At 47.8% G+C, this 26,529-nt stretch overlaps 1 pseudogene; it reads left to right on the forward strand.

The window, feature by feature from the left end:
- Nucleotides 1-708: 708 nt before the first annotated feature.
- LOC142574740 (monocarboxylate transporter 12-like) overlaps nucleotides 709-26,529 on the forward strand; it is a 31,450-nt pseudogene continuing 5,629 nt past the window's right edge.

Genomic DNA, 26,529 nt, shown 5'->3' on the forward strand with positions numbered 1-26,529 from the left:
CTGTCTGTATTTTTCTATCTCTTCGCAACCACGCTCCTATCTTCTCTTCATACATGTATCAAAACGTAACTTTACGCAATAAGAGTTATGAGGAGTTCCATGACAGTGTAAATAGCATGAAAGAAAAGTATCACAAAAATTGTGACAATTGACCAGCAGAAAAGAATCTAGCAAATTAAATCTAGGATACTAAGCTGAATCAAGTCACGTAGATATAAAAAACCTAAACAATCGCCAATGCTAACAGGGCTGTCCCATTGCTGCAGAAGTGTACTTTTCCACACCATTGCACCACATGCCATTCTACCAAGATCCTTACGTTCATTTACTTGAAAGGGCACCAGAGTGCAATGAAGACTTTTGTAGGCTGCGCACGCCAGGACCATTATGCAATGTGCAGGCAGCGGGGGTATTTCTTTTGTGGAGTTTTCTTTAGAATGTCGAATTGCCTATAAGCGTTCTAGAGCTGCATCGATGTTCCGCACTGCGTATCAGCCAAACCCAGAGCACCTCACTACTGAAAAGAAGTAAACTCCTACAAAACCAGTCCTGTCTCAGAATGAAAAAGCAAACATGCAGAGCGGTGAGCTCCAGTGATCGACGATAAAAGCAAAGGAAGTGCTTCCACACAGAGAGCTCGTGTTTGCAGAGGCCCCTATAAAGAGGCGTTGCTTCTACAAAATGCAGCGTGGCAAGTGCACATCATCGATGGTCCAAGAGCTGAATGATTTTTCTTACCTTCCAACCATTGTCGTCGAGAATGCTGCTCTCCCCACCGTTGTTCCCATTGTGTCAAGCGACGGTGACGTCAACCTCGCAGAGGTGCGAGAAATCCCAAAGGTGCGTATGGCAGGTACATACAGTTAAAGGTAAATGGGAGCTTCCAAATGAGTACATACTTTTAAAAAATTATCTACACTGCCGCCTTCATCGTGTGGAAGCCTGAATGCAGCGTAAAAATTTAACCATGCCCTACCGCATCTATTACAAACCTGATTTGTAAAGGAACTTGAGTTTAGACGGCATTTCAATAAAACGGGGATTGAAATTGTGTGCAGGCTACTTAACAGGAAATACACAGCAGCATATAAATGGGTGCTTAGGTTTTTAGCCTCGACCGCGCAACGTCTAAATGCTCGTCTGAATGTCTGAACGTATGCTCGGTGGTGGCCTGCTTTAGAGGTTCCGTACTTGTTGCACTTGCTCCAATCCCGGGACAATTGTATTAGTCAGATGTATACGATACTATAGCATTCTGTGTTATTTGAAATAAGAATAAACTTCACAAATCTGCGAATTATTTAGAGAGCCCAAAAAACATTCCTCGAGGGTCTGTACTAAAAAAAACATTTTGCATGAACCATGTCCTTGCGCACCATAGACACCTATATGTGTTCTACCCAAATTTCGGTAGTGAACAGCATAAAATGCACACTTAATTCGATAAAAAAAGGATATGATTTATCAAGAGCTTTCAACAAATTGCACAGTTACCCTCTCTATAGACTATCTTTCCGTCCTCTTAATGTCGTGGTTTGCGCTTTACGTACCCGGTGCTGCTGGCTACTTAATTTTACCAAGCATTCCTTATGTTTGTCTTCTGCCTCCATCCCTATACAGAATCATTCGCGTGTCCAGGCATGAAATGCAAAGGCGAACATCTGGAAAACCAGCCGGCACGAGTGTTTTAATATTGAACAAAAACTGAACATGCTACTGCCATATGGGATCCCGATCAAGCATACATAATGAGCAACATTGAATCTCTGCAAAACCCTGCTGTTCGCTTCATCTTTTCCGATTATTCACGCTTCACCAGCGTCGCATCATTAAAACAACGGGCCGAGTTGGAATCACTATCACGTCGACGCCCGTTTGCTCGCCTAACCTTATTTCATAAACTTTATCACCATTCCACGCTTCACGATGACTTCTTTTCACCACCCCCTGCAGTTTTCCCGCGCCGTGACCACGCTAACAAAGTAAAACGCATAATGTGCCGCTCATAGCTCTACGCAAAATCATTTATTCCTCGCACAATAATAGAATGGAATAACCTACCATCACGTATAGCTACTGAAGTTAACTTACCATCTTTCCAAACTGTGTTGCAAGAAAACGGTTAGTGGTAGCAGGTTAGATATTACGTATGGTTATATGGCTCATATTAACATATTATGTAAAATGTTCTTGTGTATTCATGACTAAGTGCATGTACCCCTTGTTCATATCTATTTATTTTATGTTGCGTGTGTGTGTGTTTATTTGATGTAGTTTTATTTCCTTTGTATATTTAATGTTTGTGCCCCCCCCCTATGTAATGCCCTCGTGTGAGGGCCCTAAGGGGCAATGTAAATAAATAAATAAATAAAAAGAAATACAATGATTTTAATATCAAACATGTGCCGACATTGTGACACGAAAACACTTTGAGCAGCTCTCAATAATTACTACTCTATCATCTTCTATGCGCAAAGTTCACTTGACACGTGGCATTTTTGTACACCTGCTCTATAGCATAACAAAATTGAAGTATAATTTGCTAGGTGCTAAGCTAGCTTAAAACTCAGTCATTCAATGTTCATGCAGGAAAATCTGCAAAGCAACCGCCAACGATCCTACAGCTGTTAATTATATTTTTCCCCTTTTGTTACCGTTGTGCCTTACACCCTCGCATATAGCTCACCTGATAGGCCAAGCGACCACTTTGGAGGAAATAGCCATAGATTTGCCGGCCCGCGGTCCCAGCGTACTTGCTGCGGTTGGGCCACAAGGGATGGGCTGGTATTCAGCCCCCCATAGCAACACCCTCTCACTACGCCCACAGAATTCATTACCCATAAGCCATACCGATATCGAATAGAAAATCGTAGATTAGAGCAAACGCTTACACGAATGAAATAAAAAGAATTCTAACACACATTCCAGAAATATGCGCCAGTTGTGCCGCCAGTCAGGAGTCCCAATCAATAAGCACACCCTCACTGTTATCATTATAGGAAGTTCTGAACCTCTCCACACAACCGACAGAAATCGCACATGTCGAGGCGAAAATCAATCCACTGCACCAGAAAACGCTAGCCATAGAACAAAGCACCCAGCAGCTGGCAAATACGACAGAGAAGACTGCTCGCATGATATTATCACACGAGATTTTGGAAGAAATTGTGCAACAGAAAGTACGGCAGAGACGCCATACTGACCACCTATACTCCATGATGACTAGCAAAAGGAACCACAGGAACAAAAACCCAGTGCTCACCTAGCCATGGAAATGTCGCAGCTACAAAGGCAAGTACAGATATTGCGACAGCACATCGATAACGCCGTCACAACACCGAGAATCATCGCATTGCATTAAGCAAACACACAGCCAACTCAAACCGGCTACTAATCACATACCACAACCCTCTAAAGCCGCGTAGCCACAACATCAACTAAAACGCTCACCTCAACAAAACACGCTTTAGACGGCAGTGATGTCGACTACAACCTGATTGTGACCCTACCGCTCTAACAAGGCCGAACGAGGTTCCCATACTGAACGTCTACAGCCCACCTAAGCAGAAGCAGGCAAATTTCGATGACTTGATCATCAAAGCGCTTACTATAGGCAAAAACAAATTCGCGCTGATAGTAGGAGACTGCCACGCAGCTTCTCAGGTATGGAACAACAGGACAGCCACATCAAAAGGTACCGTTCTCCAGTAGATGATACTGCAGCACTGTCTCATCATCCTCACCGATCCCGCATATTCCACACGTCTAAGAAACAGTGTCTCCAGAGACAAGTGTCCCATATACGTGCCCCACTTTCTTCAGACATAGATGGACATTCAAATAACATCACACTCACGTCAAACATATCCGCAGTAGACTTGCATCTACTCTACCTCTCGGAGGCCTGCCGAGGCCTTGTTAGCTACTGGAAGCGCAAAACATAATCCGATGTCCCACAGGGCAAAGACACACTGAACTACCAACAACTACAAACCAACACGACAACTACAAACCAACACTTACCCCTTTAAGCCGACTACACTCAATACATCCCATACTGCACTCATACAAATTCACCCTTTGCGACGACTAAGCCTGCCTTTACCACACTACAACGGCATACTCCAAGGTACAGGCAGCGCCGCTAACACCCAACCTAAACCTGAACGGTGGGAGACCGTGCTGACTATCTCGGACCCTAGCGACAAGCAAAAGCCGGTATGGCGGGCCTAGGAGACAGCAAGGGCTGCGCTCGCCCAGGACTCAGGGTTCCTCTCCCCGCAAGCTGTTAGACACCTATTGTTATTAATCGCCAAACACTCCAAGAGACTTTCTAGCACCTGAATTGAACGTTGCGTCGGAGTTCGAAAAAAATAGAACTCAATTTATAGGACTAATTCCCGTGAATTTACTTCAGTACTTCGTGACGTTACCATGATAATTATGACACGGTCCCGCTCAGAGTGGTTGCACAAGTGGCCATCATATCGGTAGCGAATTCGAACCATTGCTTGCTAAATTCGCAATGCTAAATCCGCCTGCTTCACCACCAACGCACCTCCTCCGAACCACCCCGACCCAGAATGTTCTCTTCTAATTGCCTCAAATAGAACAATTGCTCAAGCCACTCACCTTGCCAGATGAGCAGTAGCAAGAGCTTATATTTCGTGCATTTTCTCACTCAGACAAATTCAGCCAGAAAAAAGAGCATCACCGACAGGTCGCCTTCGCTCTTTACGGGACCCACAGTTGCCCTGCCACACCTTATGGATAGCCTGTGGAGCGTGCCTCTGATCACAGCCGCCGCGGCGTTCTTGAGCACAGCGGGCATGTCCACTTACGGATTCTTCTACGTCGTGTACATGAACCACTATGGAGTCACACGCAAGGAAGCGTCCTGGCCCGCTAGCATTCACCTGATTATCTCCCATGTGATAGGTAAGACAAATTTAGCGTTCTGGCTGAACAAAGGCCACACGTGTTCTTTGCTGAAGTGGAATTTCGGATTTCTACATTAGTGAGAAGCACAGAGGGACGTTCGTCTTTCTGTGAATTGCCAGCAAAGTTCAGATCTTCTTACGATGTGAAAGCGTCAAATGACCCAAACGGCACCTCACACTCCATTAACTGCGACGCCACGTCGTGGGCGCACCTCGCGCGCTCGTGACGCTGGCTGGCGCATGCAGGCTCAGGAAGCAAGTAGCATTATGGAGTCTGCAGCGTCTACATCGTCGGCGGCCGCAACCTCGGCAGTAGCGAAACGCGGCCGTCCACACCAGTACCCCGCAGACGAAGCAAGGGAACGGAAGAACTAGCAAAGAGACAGGCAGCAAAATCTACCATCGTCGTCACCTCTACCAATACACGGTGGCCGGAATTAGGATTAACGCAAACATTATTCGCAGCGCAAAACTCGAAGGTCTGCTCAGTGGCGTTCAATTCGACATTATTGCTTTCGTATACACCATTCATAAGTACTTAGATGTCTTAAGAAATTTTTTTGCGTAAGCTTGGGTTTGTGAACCCTAGTAGCAATTCGTGTTCTCGTTCTTTTTTTCTTATTGATAAGACGATGTGTTCATCTGCTTTCTATTAAATTTTTACGAACTCTTCCCATCTTGCACTCCTGAGTGATAAACAGCACAACGGACTTTTCCTATAGCCGACAACCCTGTTCTCCTGTAAGGGGATGCTCATTTTGGGCTGCCATTGTGAAGGATAAAGAAGGACAGGCTCTATAGTAGCCGCTTTCTCTCCCCGCCGCGTGCATATGTACTGCGCTGTTTCACCACCATTTTTTCACGAAATAACTCGCCGCAGTAGATTAGTGTCTATGGCGTACTGAGAACGAGATCGCTGGTTTGACCTCAGCCGCGGCGGTCGAATCCGGACGGAAGTGGAATACAAGTGCGCTTGTTTTGCTTGCTTCGCGACACGTTAAAGAAACCAAGGTAGTCAAAATTAATCTGGGATTCCCTATCACGGTGTTCCTCATAATCATACTGTGGTATGGTATGTGTACCCACTAAATCTAATTTTAATGCGATCAGCATTCTTTGGGAAAGTCACGCACTTTTTGTAAGCCCAACCACTGGAACATACACGTTCTAAAGGATTGGCCAAGAATGTTCAAATACGTAGCGGCACATGCGAATTTGCTTATACCCAGTGGATCAAGTTGGGTATTGGGGCACATACCCAGTGGTACATACCTAGTAACCCAAGTTTTAAAGAGCTATAGCTCTTTCAAACTTGGGTTACTAGGTATGTACCACTGGGTATGAAAGAGCTAGTAATAATGTACCCAAGTTTGAAAGAACTATAGCTCTTTAAAACTTGGGTTACTAGGTATGTACCACTGGGTATGTGCCCCAATACCCAACTTGATCCACTGGGTATAAGCAAATTCGCATGTGCCGCTACGTATTTGAACATTCGTGGCCAATCCTGTAGAACGTGTATGTTCCACGGGTTAAGTGCCCAGAGAGATAAGCAGCACAAGAGGGAAGCAGTCAAGAACTTGGCAACAGAAATTTGAAGAGATCCATTAAAGAGAAGTGCAAAAGTCGCTATAAAAAAGCAGCCGAGTGTGAAGAATAAACGCAAGCCTACAGTATTGGACCACAGCGTGCATTGAGCAAGGATGGTGAAGCGCCAGGGCTGCCGTCCCCAAAAGGTAGCATTGCCAGACGATTGGAGGATGAGGCTACACAGATGGGAATAATTTCGCAATACGCTGTGTCGCTAAATATCTCCACTGCTGATCGCGATAAATTGAAATTCACTGGGAGGTGGGTTCTGCTGTAATTTTTTATTCCTTGATTGAAATTCGACATGCGGACCTGTAGCTTCGTGCCGCTATCCAAGATATGAGTAGAGAAATGTGTGTACAGGTCCGGGCATAACGTGCCCATGGGTTCGAAAAATTCAATATGGCGTTGCTCCTCCTGGTGACTTGCCCCTTTGGGGGCCGTGTCGACATTAGAAAGTTGATGAAAAGTCCAACTAACTTTGGATATTTAAGTAATTTCGCTGACTGACAAATTTCCCATGCATAGTAGAATGTGTTTCTATTAATCATGTGTTGTTCTGGCGTTTTGTTCATGTGGTGTGCATGCGAAAGTTTGTTTATTTGCCTGTTTTATCTTCTAGGTCTCATACTCGCAGTTCTACAAAGAACCGTATCCATACACAACCTTACATTGATAGGCGGTCTATTCTCCTGGGCGGGCTTCGTACTGTCCGCATTCGCTCCTAATATCCAAGCAATGTCTTTAACCATGGGGGTCATTTACGGTAAGTTATTGTCTTGAACACTAATCATGTCTGAGATCATTGTGCACTTGCAACATTACACGGTACTAGAATACACCAAAGCACGGTACTTTTGCAAGTCAGAATTAGCTTCCCGGGAAGCTTCTTTGCAAACCCCCTTTTTATTTTCTCTGTTTTGTTTTCGCTGTGGTATAAGGTACGTTAACTTTTACTGGCAAACTTGGCGTTTTCCGCAGCGATCATTAAACATTGCTTCAGCTTACGCATAGTGTTATTTGAAGGCAAATTAAGCAGAAACAATAAAGAATGAACAAATTTAGACTGGTGAGATATTGTTTAAAACCTCCGTTCCTCTAACTTTGGTGCTACAACGTTCATACTTTTATGAGAAAAGTAATGCGCAACTACCGCTTTCTTATTTTGCGGTGAGATTTTAGTGCCTGTACGCCAGTATACCCCAATATATTTTAAAATTTTATTCTCGTATTCGCACTGTTATGGCGAAACTAAACTTTGAATGATGAATAATCTCAGGGTTTGGCTTTCTTCGAATTTTTACGCATAATATGTTACTCAGGTCTCAGCAGACATGGTCCATATTCGAATCGTCGCGGGGTGCCACTGTGAAAACTACAGTGTGGGGTCACCACTGGTCTTGTTCTTGCGTTTGTTTGGACTTTACAAGCTTTATTTCATGATAACAGTGAGTCTATGATATTGTATAAGCGGAATGTACTAATACACCTCACGGCTTCTTTTTCTCGTTAGGGCCACTTTATGTATCATATGGTTTGTACCAGAAATTGCTGACTCCAGCAAAGGAAATGCAAGAAGACACTGTTACAAAAGGGGGTGCTAATATCCTAGCATAAATCCATGCCATACTAATGTATTGCTAAGGGAAAAAAATCGCATGCAGGCAAGCTCTTGGTTCCAACTTCCCATTTTGTGTTTGTCTGCCTTTCTAACGCTTGTTGAGCACTTTTACCATGCGTAAAGCTTTTAACAGAAATTCTGTATTGCAGCCTTAGTATGCAATCTAGATGTGAATAGGAAGCACGTGTTTCTATTTCCGTTGTTCGGCAGCTGCTGATCGTGAACTCATAGTGGAAGATCCCTCAGGCCCGTTTCAGTGGTTACCGTTGCGTTGCAAACCTAAAGATGGACGTAGTAAGCCAACCTCTCGGTATAAGTGACAAAGGTAGCTGAGTAGTCTAAGCTATGTCTGCGCCTTTAGTTTAAAACTGTGTGCAATAAATGCTTCGCGTGTTATAACACTACTGAGTATAAGCTTCTTTAACAGGAAGCGCTGAGACATTTGTTCGATTTCGGCTAAGCACATTTGCAAATTGTAAAATGTAACATGCAGGTATCATAATTATCAACATGATAAGATTTATTCTCTTGCGGCTACCAAACGTACATAAGGCGAAGCGGTGAGTAGCGTACTCTCTCTATATACAACGTTTAGCCTTTCAAACACACACACACAAAGAATGCGCCTATACCTGGACATTTGAGGACCCATGACCTCGGTACTAGTAAATTTTCATGCGCAAATGGCTGGGAGGCGCTCTATGAAATCCCCTAACTCTAAGTTTCCTGGTATCTGACCGCCCTATCCCATATATGAACTGCATTATGAGCTGTAAAGAAGGCCCACGCGGGGATTACAACCAAGAAAACTGGTGCAAGCATTAGCCCGTTCATGTCGTCTATATTATTTTTATTTCCTTATACAATAACTACAAAATTCATTTATTCTTATTATCACTACTACCGATTGAAGGGGTGTAACATCACAAGGTAACAGAGAGGTTATTAGAGGTGCCCTAGTGGAGGGCTGCCGATTATGCTGTGCCACCTATGGTTCTTTACGTGGCTCTAAAAATAAAACTGCGCAAGCGTTTTTGCATTTCGCGCTCATGTTAACACGGCCACCGCGGCATAGGAACGAACCCGTGACCTCAGGCTCAACAGCAAACCTCAAGCATTCTTGTATTCATCGTGCTAAAGTCCTGTGCTTGAAACTACGAATGTCAGTACGATGGTTACTTGAGCCCCGCACAATTCTAATATCGAGATTTTTTATCCTACTAGGTATTGGCTCCGGAATCATGGTGATTATGCTGTCTGTTTACAACGCTACATTCTTCATGAAGTATCGAGGAGTCGCCACTGGTTCCAAGTTTGTAGGCTGGTCCCTTTCAGGTTTAATATTTCCTCCTATACTGACTTTGCTCTTCCAATCCTACGGCTTCCAAGGTGGCATGCTGTTGCTCGGCGGAATAGTTATGAACGTCATGGTCTTCATCATGCTGCTGAGAAATCCGAGACCCATCAACTGTTGCACCACTGGCAGAAAGGAAGCAAGGCGACAGCAGCTACCTTCAGTGGTAGGTTCTGGCGGCTTCCTACGGACTTCCTTATTCCGGTAGAAATTCATGGACAGAGGTTAACAAGTTGAGAAAGCCTTAAAATGATCGAAAGGGGTCAGCTACGGAATCTATCAGACTGGAGCCAAGGTTTCGACATGGGCACTAGACTTTTTCTGGACCTTGACCACGACAAAGCTCCATTCGCGAAAAGACGACTCCAACAGGATATCCCTCAACCGACCAGTGTTACTGAATTTTTGCAGCGGCTATTTGGATTCGCGTTTGATGGTATAAGTACTGTAGCATTGGGCAAAAAAAAAAAAACATGTTTGGATGCGTAACATGAGGGTATATTGCGGAGACGAAAAAAAAAAACTTTCAAGCTGAAGCTTAAAAGATGTCTTTATCGACAGCACAAGCAGTAGTGAACAAAGCAAATATGATACACTGCATATGGATAGTCTGAGCTAAACTGTTCAAAATGCTTCTTATACGTTGTGCCCTATCACTATCAAAGTACAATAGTGTGTCGAACACGCCCTGTCATTTTACGTTATCCCCACCACATAGCCAGCCACCGTGCACCCAAGCGCATATTCCGGAAATGTACAAAAGGAAACAGGGAACATTAGAACATTAAACCGTACGTCAAAATATATACGTGGTAGTGAGAGTAATATTATTAATAGGTGGAGAGGTTTGCCGAGTGAAAGGCTTGCCATGCTGTGAAGTTTCAATATATTACAAGAGGTCGCAGGACGAGAGAAAGAAAAAAGAAAAGAGAGACGCACACGCTTCAACTCGCACAGAAACTCTGGAATGAGCAGCAATGAGCACCGTAAAGTCAACCAGGTGTAAAGTTGACCTTTATGGCACTGTCAAGAAACAAAATGTCTTTGTTTGTGGGTTTGACTGCGACACCGAAATAGATAACATTTTGTTTATCTATGGTTCCACGAAGCTGAACTTGAAGCTTTGTTCATTTCATGGAGCTGGCGAGTGCTGATTTCCGAGTGTTTGTGCGAGTGGACGCGTGCGTGTATTTTTCTTTCATTTCTGTGATCTTTTCGCCCATTGTTATGTATTATTCTTGCAGTGGTATGCCAAGCCATTCGCTGGGGTAACCTCCCAACCCATTATTAATTTTTTTTTCAGCAGCGAGCACGTATTTCGACACACAGCCTGATGTATATTGCTTACTTGTGATACATTCTTGAAATACTGGCAGAAGGGAAAACAGAGGGTCCTTGATTTTTGCGCATAACGACCATATATTGCCTGCAGGCAGTGAAGCTACAGAAAACACACGGGGTAACTGGCTGTTGTTGAATTGAAATGTAGAAAAGCAATGAACAGGAGTGGGATGAAAGTAGACCAAATGTCGACGGCAGACACCGAACCCACAACCTTCGCGTTACGCTTTCGTCCCCAGTTGCGGCCAGTATTTCTTCCGCCCAGTTACCTTTCCTCTGTTCATCATTACTCTTCTACATTTCAATTTCAACCACAGCTGAAAAACTCCTATGCATTCGTTGGCTTCATTGCTTGGTGCTTTATATGTTCTTGGAAAAGGCAACTTCTGTACAAGCTAGGCAGTTATACGGTGCGAATTGTGTAATATGGCAGAGCTTGTTTAAGGCACTGCTGCCTTAGGCTAGCGCCTGGCATAATGCAGCAGTGACAATCTCAACAGTTTAGCTCAGAGGCCTTAAATGCAAAATATCATATTTTTCTCTTCACAACTGTATTTCGGCTCTCATCGAATTGCTTGACACTTTGCTTTAGACAAAATAATTCATGACGCATAAAATCGTGTCATCACGTTATTGAACCCGATACGCTCAGTGCAGGGACGGCTGCATAAACTAATGATCGGAGTAGAAGAACAACGGCAGGACCATATATTCTAATAACGGTATGCAATATTAAAACATTCATTGAAACTTACAAGAATATCAAAGTTGAGAACGAGCAAACGTGTCTGTATTGTAACCTCTAATGTCATGGAACGTTCATGGTTGTCCACCACAAAGATCGCAACCTAACTGCCATGCAATTTTTATATTTATGCATTCCATGGTTCAATAACCTTGCCGAAATGCAAATATCAAATTGTGTGAATGAAGGGCTACACATATCCGCGGCGATGCACAAGGACGAAGACGATATTTTCCTAGGTGCTATTCGCAGGAGATGACGTGGACACTCAGATTTAGTGGGTCATACCCATGAGCTGCCTCTGATTGATCAGAGGGCGACTACGTGCCTTGCTTGATCTTGGATGGCTTCCATGTTGACCAATACTTGCAGTCCCTTATAGATACGCCATGTAAACAGTTTACTTACTTTGCTTCCACTTAACAACATGTTGCTTTTAGAGGAAGTTTACTGCACGGGACGAAAAGTTACTGTGCCGCCTACGACTAGGAGGCTCTTTCATGGTCGCCTATCACTCCTAATTGCAATGGCGGACGACGCCAATTGCAGCACATGCGGTGTATTAAAAATGATGGAACATGTCTTGTGTTTACGGCCCAGCATCCGAAGGAGAGGGTATAGACATTCGGACAGCTTTAGGGCAATTAGTTGTCAGGGCTTTCGCAGAAGAAAAGTCCTTGGGACCGCGGCCTGGTACGTCTGCTATGTAAAAAGCAGCAAAAGTGCTGGCACGCTTCTTGGTACGCACCAGCCTATACGTCCGCTTGTGATTCACTCAGCGATGAACACTTGATTGTGCGTGTGTCAGTGTAAAGTGGGAATGTCACTGTTATTTCACAGATTTCTATCCCCTTCCCCCTTTAACGAGTGCAGCGTGGCCTACCGGGCTCAGCCTGGTTTGCCTCCCTGCATTTCCCTTATGACTTTTCTCTCTTTTCTGGGGAAGATGGGTGATAACAGGTGTATCCACAGAAAAGTACACGTAACGACTAACATTTAACGATTGTTTAGCTCTTGTGTCACAGCGGCGCGTACCCATTCTGGAGGATTGGGCAAGAACGGGCAGATTTCCATTGGAATAACCCAATGTATATATCAATATATATGAATTAAATCAAAGAAGCTGTAAAATATGTTTCACGATATTGATAACAGCTAGCTGTCCTTTTTAGACAACCTTGAGCCGACACACTCAGTTGTGGCTTTATCTGGGCATCATAGTGGGATGCTTTTCTGTACAATTCGCCAAGAGCAGGCACTTACGCAGTGGGACCCAGTGAGCGGGTAAATGTATCAAAATAAACTAAATCAATGTATGCGTTATATCTAACTCACCATTCTTGACGATTCGGTGTGCATTGGTATTGAATATTTTGTGTTGGAAGTTATTGCTTTTTGGCGCAGAAATGAATAACTACATTTTGTTGCATATACTTGATCAGCATAGAAGAGGTATATTGCCTTTATATATATATATATATACTTGAATATATAGAAGCAGAATAGCAACCGACCTACCATTACCCAGAAGCGAGGCATCCACGCCTAACAGGAGAAAATAGCTTTGCCTTAAGAACAGCTGAAAACAAATTATTGTAGTTTACGACGTCTAGAATTTGTCCATGACTGTATTGTGACGTGGTAGTGACTGTGAACAACGTTACGTTATGGGGTTTTACGTGCCAAAACCACTTTCTGATTATGAGGCACGGCGTAGTGGAGGACTCCGGAAATTTCGACCGCCCGGGGTTCTTTAACGTGCACCTAAATCTAAGTACACGGGTGTTTTCGCATTTCGCCCCCATCGAAATGCGGCCGCCGTGGCCGGGATTCGATCCCGCGGACTGTGGACAAAGCAGCCAAACTGAGAAAGACGAAACTAGCGTTTTATTGGGTGAACTTGTGCCCTCAAAAACAGGCTACACTCAAAGAACGGCGACAGCGGCGAAACACAGTCGGCGATCGTCGAAAATCTGACGAGCGGGTCAACCGCGTCGGCTTTTACACAGCAGTCGTCGAATGTTCCAGACTAATCGTTGGGACCCGCATGCCTTCTACAAAGGTCTACGCCATTCGCGTCAAGCGATGAAATCCGATAACACAAGGTTCGGCGACAACAGACAGCAGATAGAAGCATCGATAACTTTCCAGAAACTTCGGATCATGCAGGCGCGTCCCGCCCTGTGCGATAACATTTGTTAGGCGATAAAACGTGTCGCCCGATAATGACAAGTACACGTGTCAATACCCCCCTCTTAAATAGCAACTACCCGATGCTGCAAACAAACGAAAGTAATAAAGAAAAGCAATCGTAGCCACGAAAACAAAATAAGAACTTCGTCAGCGTCCGTAATATGGTTTAAGACGCACCACGTGGACCACTTCAGGTCGTGCGCGGCGCCGCTGTGAATGCGAAATGCCGTCTGGCACGACCTCATAGTCCAGTGCGCCAATACGTCGGATGACCTTGTTGGGTCCGAAATAGCGTCGCGATAGTTTCTCACTCAGTCCTCTTTGGCGTATCGGGGTCCATACCCAAACACGGTCGCCGGGCTAGTACTCGACGAAGCGTCGTCGGAGGCTGTAGTGTCGGCTGTCGGTACGCTGCTTGTTCTTGATCCATAAGCGGGTGAGCTGTCGGGCTTCTTCGGCGCGCTGGAGATAGTTAGCGAAGTCAAGACTCTCCTCATCAGTGACGTGCGGCAGCAAGGCGTCGAGCGTCGTGGTCAGGTTCCTGCCGGAGACCAACTTGAACGGCGTGATCTGTGTTGTTTCTTGCACCGCCGTGTTGTAAGCGAATGTTACGTACGGCAGGACGGCATCTCAGGTCTCGTGTTCGACGTCGACGTGCATTGCTAGCATGTCGGCGAGGATCTTATTCAGCTGCTCCGTAAGAGGATTCGTCTGTGGGTGGTAGGCCGTTGTCCTCCTGTGCTTTGTTTGACTGTCTGCAGAATGGCCTGGGTGGGCTCCGCTGTAAAGGCCGTTCCTCTGTCGGTGATGAGGACTTCTGGGGCACCATGTCGCAGCAGGATGATTTCGACAAAGAATTTCGCCACTTCGGCGGCGCTACCTTTCGGCAGTGCTTAAGTTTCAGCGAAGCGGGCGACGTAGTCCGTCGCCACGACGATCCACTTATTTACGGTTGCTGACTTCGGAAAGGGTCCCAACAAGTCCATCCCGATCTGCTGGAATGGTCGGCAAGGAGGCTCGATTGGCTGTAGTAATCCGGCTGGCCTTGTCGGTGGTGTCTTGCATCGCTGACAGTCTCGGCATGTGCTGACATCACGGGCGACGTCGGCGGTCAGGTGCGGCCAATAATACCTTTCCTGTATACTCGATAGTGTCCGGGAAAATCTGAGGTGTCCAGCGGTCGGATCGTCATGTAGGGCGTGCAATACTTCTGGACACAGTCCTGACGGGACAACAAGAAGGTAGTTGGCGCGCACTGGTGAGTTCTTCTTTACGAGTAGGTTGTTTTGAAGCGAGAACGAAGACAATCCTCGCATAAATGCTATATGGACAACGTCGGCGTGCCCTTCCAAATAATCGATGAAGTTTTTTTCAACTCCGGGTCTGCTCGCTGCGGTTCAGCGAAGTCTTCTGCGCTTAAAATGCCAAGCAAGGCGTCTTGAGCTTCGCGATCTTGTGGCGGCGAGTCAATGGGGGCGCGTGATAGGCAATCGGCATCAGAGTGTTTTCGTCCGGACTTATAGGTTACAGTGATATGTTCTTGCAGTCTTAGGCTCCACCACGCCAGCCGTCCTTCAGGATCCTTTAAATTCGCTAGCCAATACAAGGCGTGAAGGTCGCTGACGACCTTGAATGGCCCGCCATATAGGTAAGGCCGAAATTTCGCTGTAGCCCAAACGATGGCGAGGCATTCCTTTTCGGTTGTAGAATAATTGCCTTCCACTTTTGACAACAACCGGCTAGCGTAAGCTATCACGTGTTCATGTCCATCTTTTCTCTGGACTAGGACGGCACCGAGGCCTAGGCTACTGGCGTCGGTGTGGATTTCGGTATCGGCGTGATCGTCGAAGTGCGCAAGTACGGGCGGCGACTGCATGCGTCGTTTGTGTTCTTGAAATGCTTCGGCCTGCGGCATTTCCCACTTGAACTCGACGTCACATTTAGTTAGCTGTGTCAGTGGCTCAGAGATGCGTGAAAAGTGCTTGACAAATCGCCTGTAGTAGGCACACATGCCAAGAAATCTACGCACTGCCTTCTTGTCGATGGGCTGCGGGAACTTTGCGATGGCAGCTGTCTTCTGCGGGTCGGGGCGGACTCCAGACTTGCTGATGACGTGGCCTAGGAACAGAAGCTCATCGTAAGCGAAGCGGCACTTTTCTGGCTTCAGAGTGAGCCCTGATGACTTGATGGCCTCTACTACTGTCGCAAGCCGCCTAATGTGATCGTCAAAATTTTCGGCGATGACGACGGCATTATGCAAGTAAACAAGACAGGTCTGCCACTTCAATCCAGCTAACACCGTGTCCATGACGCGCTGGAACGTTGCAGGCGCCGAGCAGAGTCCGAATGGCATGAGTGAGCTCGTAGAGGCCGTCTAGCGTGATGAAGGCTGTCTTTTCGCGATCTCTCTCGTCGACTTCTATTTGCCAGTAGCCAGACTTGAGATGCATCGAAGAGAAGTATTTTGTGTTGCAGAGCCGATCTAATGCGTCGTCTACTAGTGGTAGGGGGTATACATCCTTCTTCGTTATTGTGTTCAGTCGACGATAATAGACGCAGAAGCGTAATGTTCCGTCCTTTTTCTTCACCGAGACCACAGGGGATGCCAACGGGTTTTTCGACGGCTGGATGATGTCGTCGCGCAGCATTTCGTCGTCTTGTCTTATAGCTTCACGTTCTCGCGGCGAAACTCGGTAAGGGCTCTGGCGGAGTGGTAGAGAGCACTCCTCGGTGATTATGCGATGCTTGGCGACCGGTGTTTGTCGAGTCCTCGATGACGTCGAAAAGCAGCCTTTGTATCGTTGGAACAGACTTCTGAGCTGCTGTTGCTTAATCACGGGGCGACTTGGATTAATGTCGTAGTCTGGTTCGGGAACCATCGTCGTCGCGGTAGATGCGGCGGGATCCGAGAGGACAAACGCATTACTGGTTTCTACAATTTCCTCGATGTGCGCGATCGTCGTGCCCTTGTTGGTATGCTCGAACTCCTGGCTGAAGTTTGTCAGCAACACTTCAGTTTTCCCTCCATGCAGTTGAGCGATTCCTCTTGCGGCGCAAATTTCGCGGTTAGCAATAGACGTTGGTCACCCTCGATGACGTCTACGTCGGCAGGTGTTTTCTTGCCTACGGAAATGACAATGCTGGAGCGAGTCGGGATGCCGACTTGACTATCGAGCCCGCTTAAGGCATGGTGACTACGAGAGCTCTCCGGCGGTATCGCTCGATCTTCCGACAGCGTTATCGGCTTCGACTTGAGGTTGATGATTGCGCCGCGTTGGTTCAGGAAGTCCATGTCGAGAGTGACGTCTCGCGAACACTGTTGGAGCATAACAAAGGTGGCAGGGTAAGTCCGGTCATGAACGGTAATTCTTGCCGTGCAGATTCCAGGTGGCGTGATGAGGTGTGCTCCAGCGGTCCGAATTTGAGAGCCTTCCCATGCAGTTTTAACTTTGTTCAACTGGGCGACGATGTGTCCACTCATTACGGAGTAATCGGCCCCTGTGTCCACTAAGGCGGTAACTGCGTGGCCGTCGAGAAGGACGTCTAGGTCGGTGGTTTTTTGTCTGGCGTTGAAGTTAGGTCTTGGCGTCGGATCTGTTGAGGTCTTGACGTCGGATCTTGGCGTCGGATCTGTTGGTGTTGAACTGAAGCTGGAACGTCGCGTCGTCAAGTCGTCTTTCCTCGGTGTGGTCTTGGCTTCCCGACTTCGTCGAGGCGGTGGCGTGTCCTTATTATGTCGCGGAGATGGTCTCTTCGGCGTCTTTGTCGGCGGCGGAGGATCTTCGTCAGTTCGACGAACAGCCACCGCACCTCCATCGGTTGCTGCTTATAGTTTTCCGGATATGGGCTCGCAGAGCTGCCCCGGGCTGGGCCGATGTATGGTCGGCGCTGCGGCGACAGCTAGCGGCCTGGTGACGGCGAACGCGACGGTCGTCGAGAGTTCCACTGAGCGGCGGCTAGGTAATCGGCGATGGCACATGGGCGCTCCCGAAGCTGCGGATGCGGCGCGTTGACGCGGAACATTCTATGCCCCAAGTCGCGGTATGTGCATCGGCGGTACACATGGCCGGCTTCTCCACAGTGATAGCAGAGCGGGCGGTGGTCGGGGGCTCGTCGTATGTCCGCCTTCCTCGCGTGGGTGCGCTGGGCGACGGGTGGGCGTGCAGGCGGCGGCGGACGACGGAATTGCGGCGTGACAGGGCCCTGGCGCGGTCGCGGAAGGGGACCTTGACGGCGTGCGATGGCGGCGCATGTCATCGCTTCTGCCTGGGGCTGCGGTAATTGTGGTTGTACCTCAGGTACTCCAAGCGATTGCTGAACCTCATCTTTCACGATGTCAGCAAACGAGGCCACTTGAGGCTGCGACGAAGGCAAGACTTTGCGTAGTTTTTCGCGCACAATTGCCCTGTTGGTCTCGCGCAGATGGTCCGTGGCCAGTGATTCAATCCCTGCATAGTTGGTAGAGTTTGTACGGCAGTTGAATTGCCAGTTCCTCATTTCGAGTGTCTTCTCGATGCTGGTGGCGTCGCGAAGAAACTCTTCTACGGTCTTTGGTGGGCTTCGTATCATTGCGCCGAAAAGTTCTTGCTTCACACCAAGCATGAGTAGGCGCACTTTCTTCTCCTCGGGCATATCCGGGTCGGCATGGCGGAACAGACGGCTCATTTCTGCCGTAAATATGGCAACGTTCTCGTTAGGTAGCTGCACTCGGGCGTCTAGGGTGGCTTCGGCCCTTTACTTGCGCACGACGCTCGTAAAGGTGCGCAGGAAGGCGCTACGGAACAGCTCCCATGTTGTCATGGTCGACTCCTGGTTCTCAAACCACGTTCTAGCGGCGTCTTCTAAGGCGAAATATACATGCCGCAGCTTCTCGTTGCAATTCCAATTGTCGAAAGTCGCGATTCGTTCGTAAATCTCCAGCCAGGATTCCGTGTCTTCAGTAGCTTGTCCGTGGAAGGTCGGTGGGTCCAGAGGTTGTTGCACGATAACGGGGGACGCTGGGGCAGCCATTGGGGTTGTCTTGGCAACGATCCTCTATGTCGTCTCAGGTAGAAGTCCGTCCTCTGGGGGCATTCCTTGCAGTCTGCGGTTAGCACGCTGGTCTTGGGCGATGTCCGTTTCGTCCTCGGGCTTCGGGCTTGGATCGCGGCTTTGTGGGGGCGTTCGGTGCATGAACGCACAAGCGCCTCCACCCGATGTCACGTGTTAGTGACTGTGAACAAAGCAGCCAAACTGAGAAAGACGAAACTAGCGTTTTATTGGGCGAACTTGTGCCCTCAAGAACAGGCTACACCCAAAGAACGGCGATAGCGGCGAACACCGTCGACGATCCTGGAAAATCTGATCAGCGGGTCAACCGCGTCGGCTTTAATACAGCAGTCGTTGAATGTTCCAGACCAATCGTTGGGAAAGGATAGACAGTTGGGCGAGTTGGTACGGTAACATGATTTTGGCTTCTAGCGCGAAGTGAAAGACGTACACAGAAAGGATCAGACAGGACGAGCGCTAACTCTCAACTACATTTTTATTGAAACGAAGAACATATATATATAGGCGATTGCAAAAACCGTAGCATAAGAACATGACAAGGTAAAAGTATCAGTGAAACATATCAGGGGGTATGGAAGTCAAAGAACAGAAATTATTTCAGATTAGTACACGTATTGCGAAGGTACTGAAATTCGCAATCTAACAGAGACAACGAAGCATGACTGACGCAAGTGTCTCCTAATCTTTTTATGTGGAAAGCCTCGATAATTTCCCGCGTGGTTTGGCATCTGTGTCTCGATTTGACATTGGCATTGTTTCGATTGTGGTTGTAAACCTTTCTTTGAAGACACAAAAATTCTTTCTAGACACAGATGCCAAACCACGCGGGAAATTATCGAGGCTTTCCACATAAAAAGATTAGGAGACACTTGCGTCAGTCATGCTTCGTTGTCTCTGTTAGATTGCGAATTTCAGTACCTTCGCAATACGTGTACTAATCTGAAATAATTTCTGTTCTTTGACTTCCATACCCCCTGATATGTTTCACTGATCCTTTTACCTTGTCATGTTCTTATGCTACGGTTTTTGCAATCGCCTATATATATGTTCTTCGTTTCAATAAAAATTTAGTTGAGAGTTAGCGCTGGTCCTGTCTGATCCTTTCTGTGTCCATGTTTCACTTCGCGCTAGAAGCCAAAATCATGTAATCGTTGGGACCCGCATGCCTTCTTCAAAGTTCTACACCATTCGCGTCGAGCGATGAAATCAGATAACACAAGTTTCGGCGACAACAGACAGCAGATAGAAGCATCGATAACTTTCCAGAAACTTCGGATACATGCAGGCGCGTCCCGCGCTGTGCGGTAACATTTCTTAGGTGGTAATACGTGTCGCCCGATAAAGACAAGTACACGTTTCAGTATAGATTATAAAACCTGCCGAGAAACGTATGATTTCGTAACAAATGAGCGCTAATGTAGCGTGCTGTTCTGTTGATGGTTCCTCGCACATTATTGATGTGCCGGTTTTTCGCGTCATTGTAGGAGCCCATGTAGGCTGTGACGGCATGATGTAGCCAAGGAAACCAAACTTCCGGGTCACTACCTTAATGGCTCCGATGTACGAGATCATATGGATCACATACAAGCTTCTGGCAACAGACCAGACCTGAAATTAGATGTTTCTTGAGCAGGAGGCATCCCTCGAGGTGCAACGCCTTCAATATCGTGAAGTGGCACGTGTGCGTTGCTTTAGTTTCTCATGCTTTTGAAATGCGCAAATTCTGAGAAGGTGCGAGTAAAAAGCTACTTCTTCCGGATTTATTAGGCCAGCTCTCCAAAACGAGCATTTTTTCTCTGCCATGTTCATTAGTGTGGCACTTGAAAGAATGCGAGCCATGGGCGGTGGACACTTTTCGAGAGGCGCAAACGCCGCCCGTAGAAATAAAAGTTCGTCACGAGGTTCGCGAAAGAAGTGCTTCCACTCCTTGAAAATGCTCGACCAGCGGCAGCAGCTCAGGGTCAGCGGGCTGGTGCTCAGCCATTTTTATGGCTTCGATAACGCGGACAAATGGCAAGTCATGATCAGGGTCCGATGACGTCGTAGGGAGTGGTGCGCGTGACAAACAGTCAGCGTCACTGTGCTTCCTTCCAGATCTGTAGACAACTGTAATGTCGGACTCTTGTAGGCGCAGGCTCCAACGTGCTAGTGTGCCTCAAGGATCCTTGAGGTTGGCAAGCTAGCACAGCACATGGTGGTCACTGACTGCGTTAAAGGGTCAACCGTACAAGTAGGGTCAGAATTTACTAATTGCCCACACAACAGCTAAGCATTATTTTTTAATGGTTGAGTAGTTTTTCTCTGCCTTGGTGAGACTGCGGCTTGCATAAGCAATGGTGCGTTCCGCACCAGCTTGCCACTGCACAAGAACTGCGCCGAGACCAGAATTGCTGGCGTCAGTTTGAATTTCAGTGTTAGCGTCTTCATCGAAATCAGCAAGTATTGGGGCCTCTTGCAAACGCTTGCGCAATTCATTGAACGACTGCTGCTGCTTGTCCGCCGAAGTGAAAGGTACATCGTCGCGTGTAAGCCGTCTCAGAGGCTCAGCAATGCTCGAGAATCCCTCGACGAAGCGCCTATAATATGCGCACAAACCATGGAAGCGTTGGACAGCCTTCTTGTCCGTGGGTGGTGAAAACTCCGCCACGGCAGCTAACTTCTCAGGGTCTGGTCGGACGCTTTGTGCACCAACGACATGGCCAAGAAATTTGAGCTTTTGCAACCCGAAGTAGCATTTTTCAGGCTTGATGGTGAGGCCGGCAGCATGGATAGCAGCGAGGACACTCTCGAGCCGTGCGAGATATTCGTCAAACGTGCTCGAGAACACGACGACGTCGTCTAAGTATACGAGGCAGGTTTGGCATTTGAGTTCAGCAAGCACGGTATCCATCATCTGCTGAAAGGTGGCACGTGCGGAAGAGAGACCGAATGGGAGAACTTTGAACTCCTAAAGCCCGTCAGGTGTGACAAACGCTGTTTTTTCACGATCCCGTTCATCAACTTCGATTTGCCAATACCCTGATTTAAGATCCAACCAAGAAAAAAACTTTGCATGTTGTACACGATCTAGTGCGACCTCGACCGCGCCGACCGAGGTCGTCGTCAACCAGCCGCGAATCCCCACGTCCTTCCATAGGGACACCTTCTAGGATGTAGACGACTGGCTCGATCACTTTGAGCGTGTCGCAGAATACAACGGCTGGACTCTAGAGCGCAAGCTACGCAACGCCTACTTTGGCCTCGAGGACTATGCGCGGACATGGTTTGAGAACCGTGAGGCGGCCCTATCGACATGGGACGAATTCCGACGGCAGCTAATCGGCACATACGCCAGCATCGATTGCAAGGAGCGAGCTGAATATGCAATTGAGGCGAGAGAAGAGCGGCCGAACGAAAGCTTCGCAATATTTGTTGAAGATATGTGCCGATTTTTCCGACGCGCGGATCCGTCCATGCCGGAAGAAAAGAAACTCAGGAACTTGGTGCGCGGTGTCAAGCAAGAGTTATTCGGTGGCGTAATACGCAACCCACCAAAGACCATTGCAGAGTTTCTCGCGGAAGCCATATGAATGGAAAAGGCACTGCAGCAACGAACACAGCAGTACAACTGCGACGTGTCGACCCTATCACGTGACCCTCTCGCTATGCCCTTGGATAATACCGACGCCTTGCGGGAGCTCATTAGGCTCGTTGTTCGAGAAGAGCTCAAAAAGCTTCAGGTGGCTCCAACATCGGTACAGCGACTCGCTGTGGCTGAGGTCTTCCGGGAGGAAATCAGGCAGGCAATCCAAGTCCCAGAGCGAAGCGAGGCACCCCAGCACGAGGTACGGCAGCCACAACCTCGCATGTCGTATGCGGAAGCAGCGCGAAGTTCGTTGTCCCCGATTTTTTGCGATGTGAGCGGCGTCCCGGACTTTCATGGTGTGCGCGCCGTTGAACAAGCAACTGGCGACTTCAGGCCTCGCCGCACGCCATTCATGGCTGAAACACGACCACCGCGCAAGAGCGACGTATGGCGCACCGCAGACCAGAGGCTCTTGTGTTTTCATTGCGGTGAAGCCAATCACCTCTACAGGGTGTGTCATTACCACCGAGCAGGGCTCCGTAGATTTTCACTGAATGCGCCGTGCCCGCGCAATGGTGAACGCCCCCTGGATATTGAAGCATACCTCGCGGACGCCAGGACCTCGTTTGCCCCACTATTACGTGAACCGCGGTTACCGTCACCCGCCCGAAACAGGTCTTCCATCCCCCTCTTCACGCCGAGCGCTACCAAGGCGTTGCTCACCCAGCCCTGACTCCCTGGAAAACTGAGTCCAGCGACCTGCGGAGGTGAGGTCGCTGACGTTGCGAACGCTGAAGATCCTCGACTATGACGACCACGATATGACGTAATTGAGACGCAGAGAAAGCAGTGTAGTTCCGTGTCAGTATCCTGCGACGTACCAGTTACCATAGATGACTACGAAGTCACGGCGTTAAACGACACGGGTGCGGACACATCTGTTATGAGCCAGAATCTCGCGCGTATACTTAACAAAGTTTCGACGCAATGGACCGGAACTCAGATTCGTACTGCAGGAGGGCATCTCATAACTCCAATAGGCCGGTGCACGACGCGAGTCAACATTCGGGGCTTCACGTACATCGGCGACTTCGTCATTCTTCCTGAATGTTCAAAGGACTTTATACTCGGCATGGATTTCCTTCAGGCGAACGGTGCGATCATCGACCTACAAGAGTCTAGAGTCAGCTTCGCTACTACGCAAGCCATAGCGAACAGTAATGACAGCGACTATGATGTCGTGCTTCGCGTAGCTGGCGATCACGTCACGTTGCCACCCAAGAGCAGCGTGCTTAGCCTTCTCGGATGCGACATGGAGGACGAAGCCGAAGGAATTGCTGAGGCGAACATGCCCCTGCTTCTTGAGCGCCACATTTATATCGCCAGAGGGCTTCTTCAGGTGCGAAACAAATGTTCAGTCGTTTTGCTAACAAAACTTTAGCAACGAATATCGGCATGTACCGCGAGGAACGACAATCGCATTTCATCACGAAACCACTGATGTTACTTACATTGCCACATTGGAAACCGCATCGTCTCAGCAATCTGGGTTACCCAGCACCTCCACCAGAAAAATGTAACGTAGATTGGAGACAGAGTGTTAAAAATAGACGTTTCTCTTTAATGGCAGGCCAGAAGAAGAGCGTGCAGCTTACGCACTTCATCGTCTTTCATGGCTCCGACCTTTGCGCGCGCCGTTCTGCAGAGCGGGAGCCCCACATCTTTGTGTCAATATATGTGTCAGCGCTTGATCTGTATATTCGGCCAATTACCTGATGAAAAAAGAAGGTTGGCATATATTTGTAGCATCGTAGGCTTCGCTGCTCTATTGCGAGCGAACTTCTGCTACGAATGGTACGTTCACGCTGTTTACAAGTCCATCGGGACCTCAGGCCGAAATCACGCTACAGCTTGGCAGTGTTCAATATGTAGTCATGAGAGATTTAAATGCTACGTTAACTCATCGCGAATTGTTTTTCGTCCATGAGAAGTTTTACACCCACTTTTTGCGTAGTTAGCAATGACGACCTTTAAGAAGGTGGCGATTTGAGCATGTTGGTACTGTAATGCCAACAATTAACCAGGGCAGAAACACGGAGGAGCAGGGTCACCATTGGCCCTTATCCTTTCGAGTTCATTTGCAGTTGCACCATCGATGGTCATGACTCCTTAGAGCAAAACTACTGGTTTCGTGGCCGCAGTGGCCACGATCCGATGCGTTCGTTCAGCAAGTGTGAACGTCATTTTCTTTTGTGGGGTGTCCGCCAGTGTAACCTCCACGTGCTGTCCAGACATAGAACGGGAAGGAGCAATATTCCTTTATTAGCTTTTCATAGTTTTTAACATTTTACTCCACTTCAGGGATTGTTCACACATTGGAGGGTTAAAAAGAAATCGTCTTCATAACACCAGTTGCCACCACTGAGTAGTAGCGGTAACTGGAACGCATGAGCCTACACTGTGCCATGCGTAATAAAGATCTCATATGTAGATCTTTTTTTTAGAGCCAGGCACTTTTTTCTGCGACAGCACAGCGAAGTGTCCGCAGAAAATTTTGCTCACGCTAGTAACTTCAACGGCGACGGCTGGCACTCGTGACGACGGCAATTCTAGGAACTTTAGGGGTAGAGCGGTCGTATTATGACATCTAATCCACCGGGCTCTCAAATTAGTTTCACGAAAGTTGTCTGACCACTGCATATTGCGATAAAAAGGATCCTTTTCACTGCCTCAATTCATTGCGCCGCTAGCTTCGCTGACATTGGCAATTGGACGAAAACGGCATCGTCATGATAACCGCGCTCGTGCAAACAAACAGTTGACATGACAGCCAAAATGCCCCTAGATAGACGTCTTAGCCTGTCACAATCTCTAGGGAACTGAAGTCGCAGGTGTCGACAAATTACCGCCTGCGGAAGGAGAAAACGATGATAGCATTGAAGTTCGCGCAGTAGGATGTGTATAGCGAACATTGCCTGTCGTCGAAAAGACACGATGACGAACTGCCAGACGGCTTGTTCGCGTCTCCCGTAATCACTCTGCGCAATTGCAAGGTGCGGAGCCACTGAAAACATTGTCTAAATTGATGAAACAAGTGTGTGATTATTGACTGCGGGGTTGATTCTCCCCATGGGGACTGTTTTGTTCAATTAAACAACCACTTAACCTTCACCCTAATAATTGGAGTTTCACCGCTACGAATTAATGGCTGTGCTTCAGGAAATAAGTCAACGCAATGGGGAAGCTAAGCGGTCGCCAAAGATTGTGCAGTTATTTACTCGAATTCAGAGCTCTCCATTATAGTCCTTTTTACCTGATACTTCTTACAACATGACTCTGTTGCAGGCACTGTCTGTGCACAACGCAGAAAACGTGCGTCCACTGGCCGCGGAAATCGAGCTCAAGGCGAGTGGTCAATCGCAAGCGGAGCCGTGCAAGACGCAGAATATATGCACAGGGTCACTCTGCGCCGTTTTCGCGCCACTGAAGGCCCCTATATTTTACGCCTTCCTTCCGGCGTTTGTGCTGTGCGACTACGGCGACATGCTCTGTCGACGATCATCGTGGACTATGCCATAGACAAAGGATGGACGATTACCCAAGCCAAGCACATGATCATGTGCATCTCGCTGGCGGGGCTCGTCGGGAAGCTATTGTTTCCACTGGCAGCTGACCGGGGCTACCTGAGCCGCAGCGCGCTGGTGGCACTCTGCAACGTGGTCACAGCACTTGCATGCATGGTATTGCCTCATGTACACTCGGTGGTAGGCGTGTGGTTGGTCAGCTTCGTGGCTGCGGCGGAACTCGGTTGCCTCGTGACCATGAAGGGTGTCCTGGTGGCAGACTACCTTGGCATCGAGCACATTGCGGCCGCCATGGGCCTCACTGGGGTGGCGATGCTTCCTCTCCTTTTGGGAACCCCGGCAATCGTAGGTAGGTTAAACGCTGCTCCAGTGTCTTAAACACTACCTTGTTGCCAAGTTAGTTCTCTTTGGCACAGCTATATTGAAATCAGCGTGATCAAACGTGCACGTACGTTTCAGCGTATTGCTACAAGGTTGGCAGTTAGAAACAAGTATAGCCTAATATTATAATTATTGAGCCTTTCAACACAGACAAAAGTTCCAAATA

The sequence above is a fragment of the Dermacentor variabilis genome, chromosome 3, assembly GCF_050947875.1.
Source record: "Dermacentor variabilis isolate Ectoservices chromosome 3, ASM5094787v1, whole genome shotgun sequence".
Taxonomy (NCBI): Eukaryota; Metazoa; Arthropoda; class Arachnida; order Ixodida; family Ixodidae; genus Dermacentor; species Dermacentor variabilis.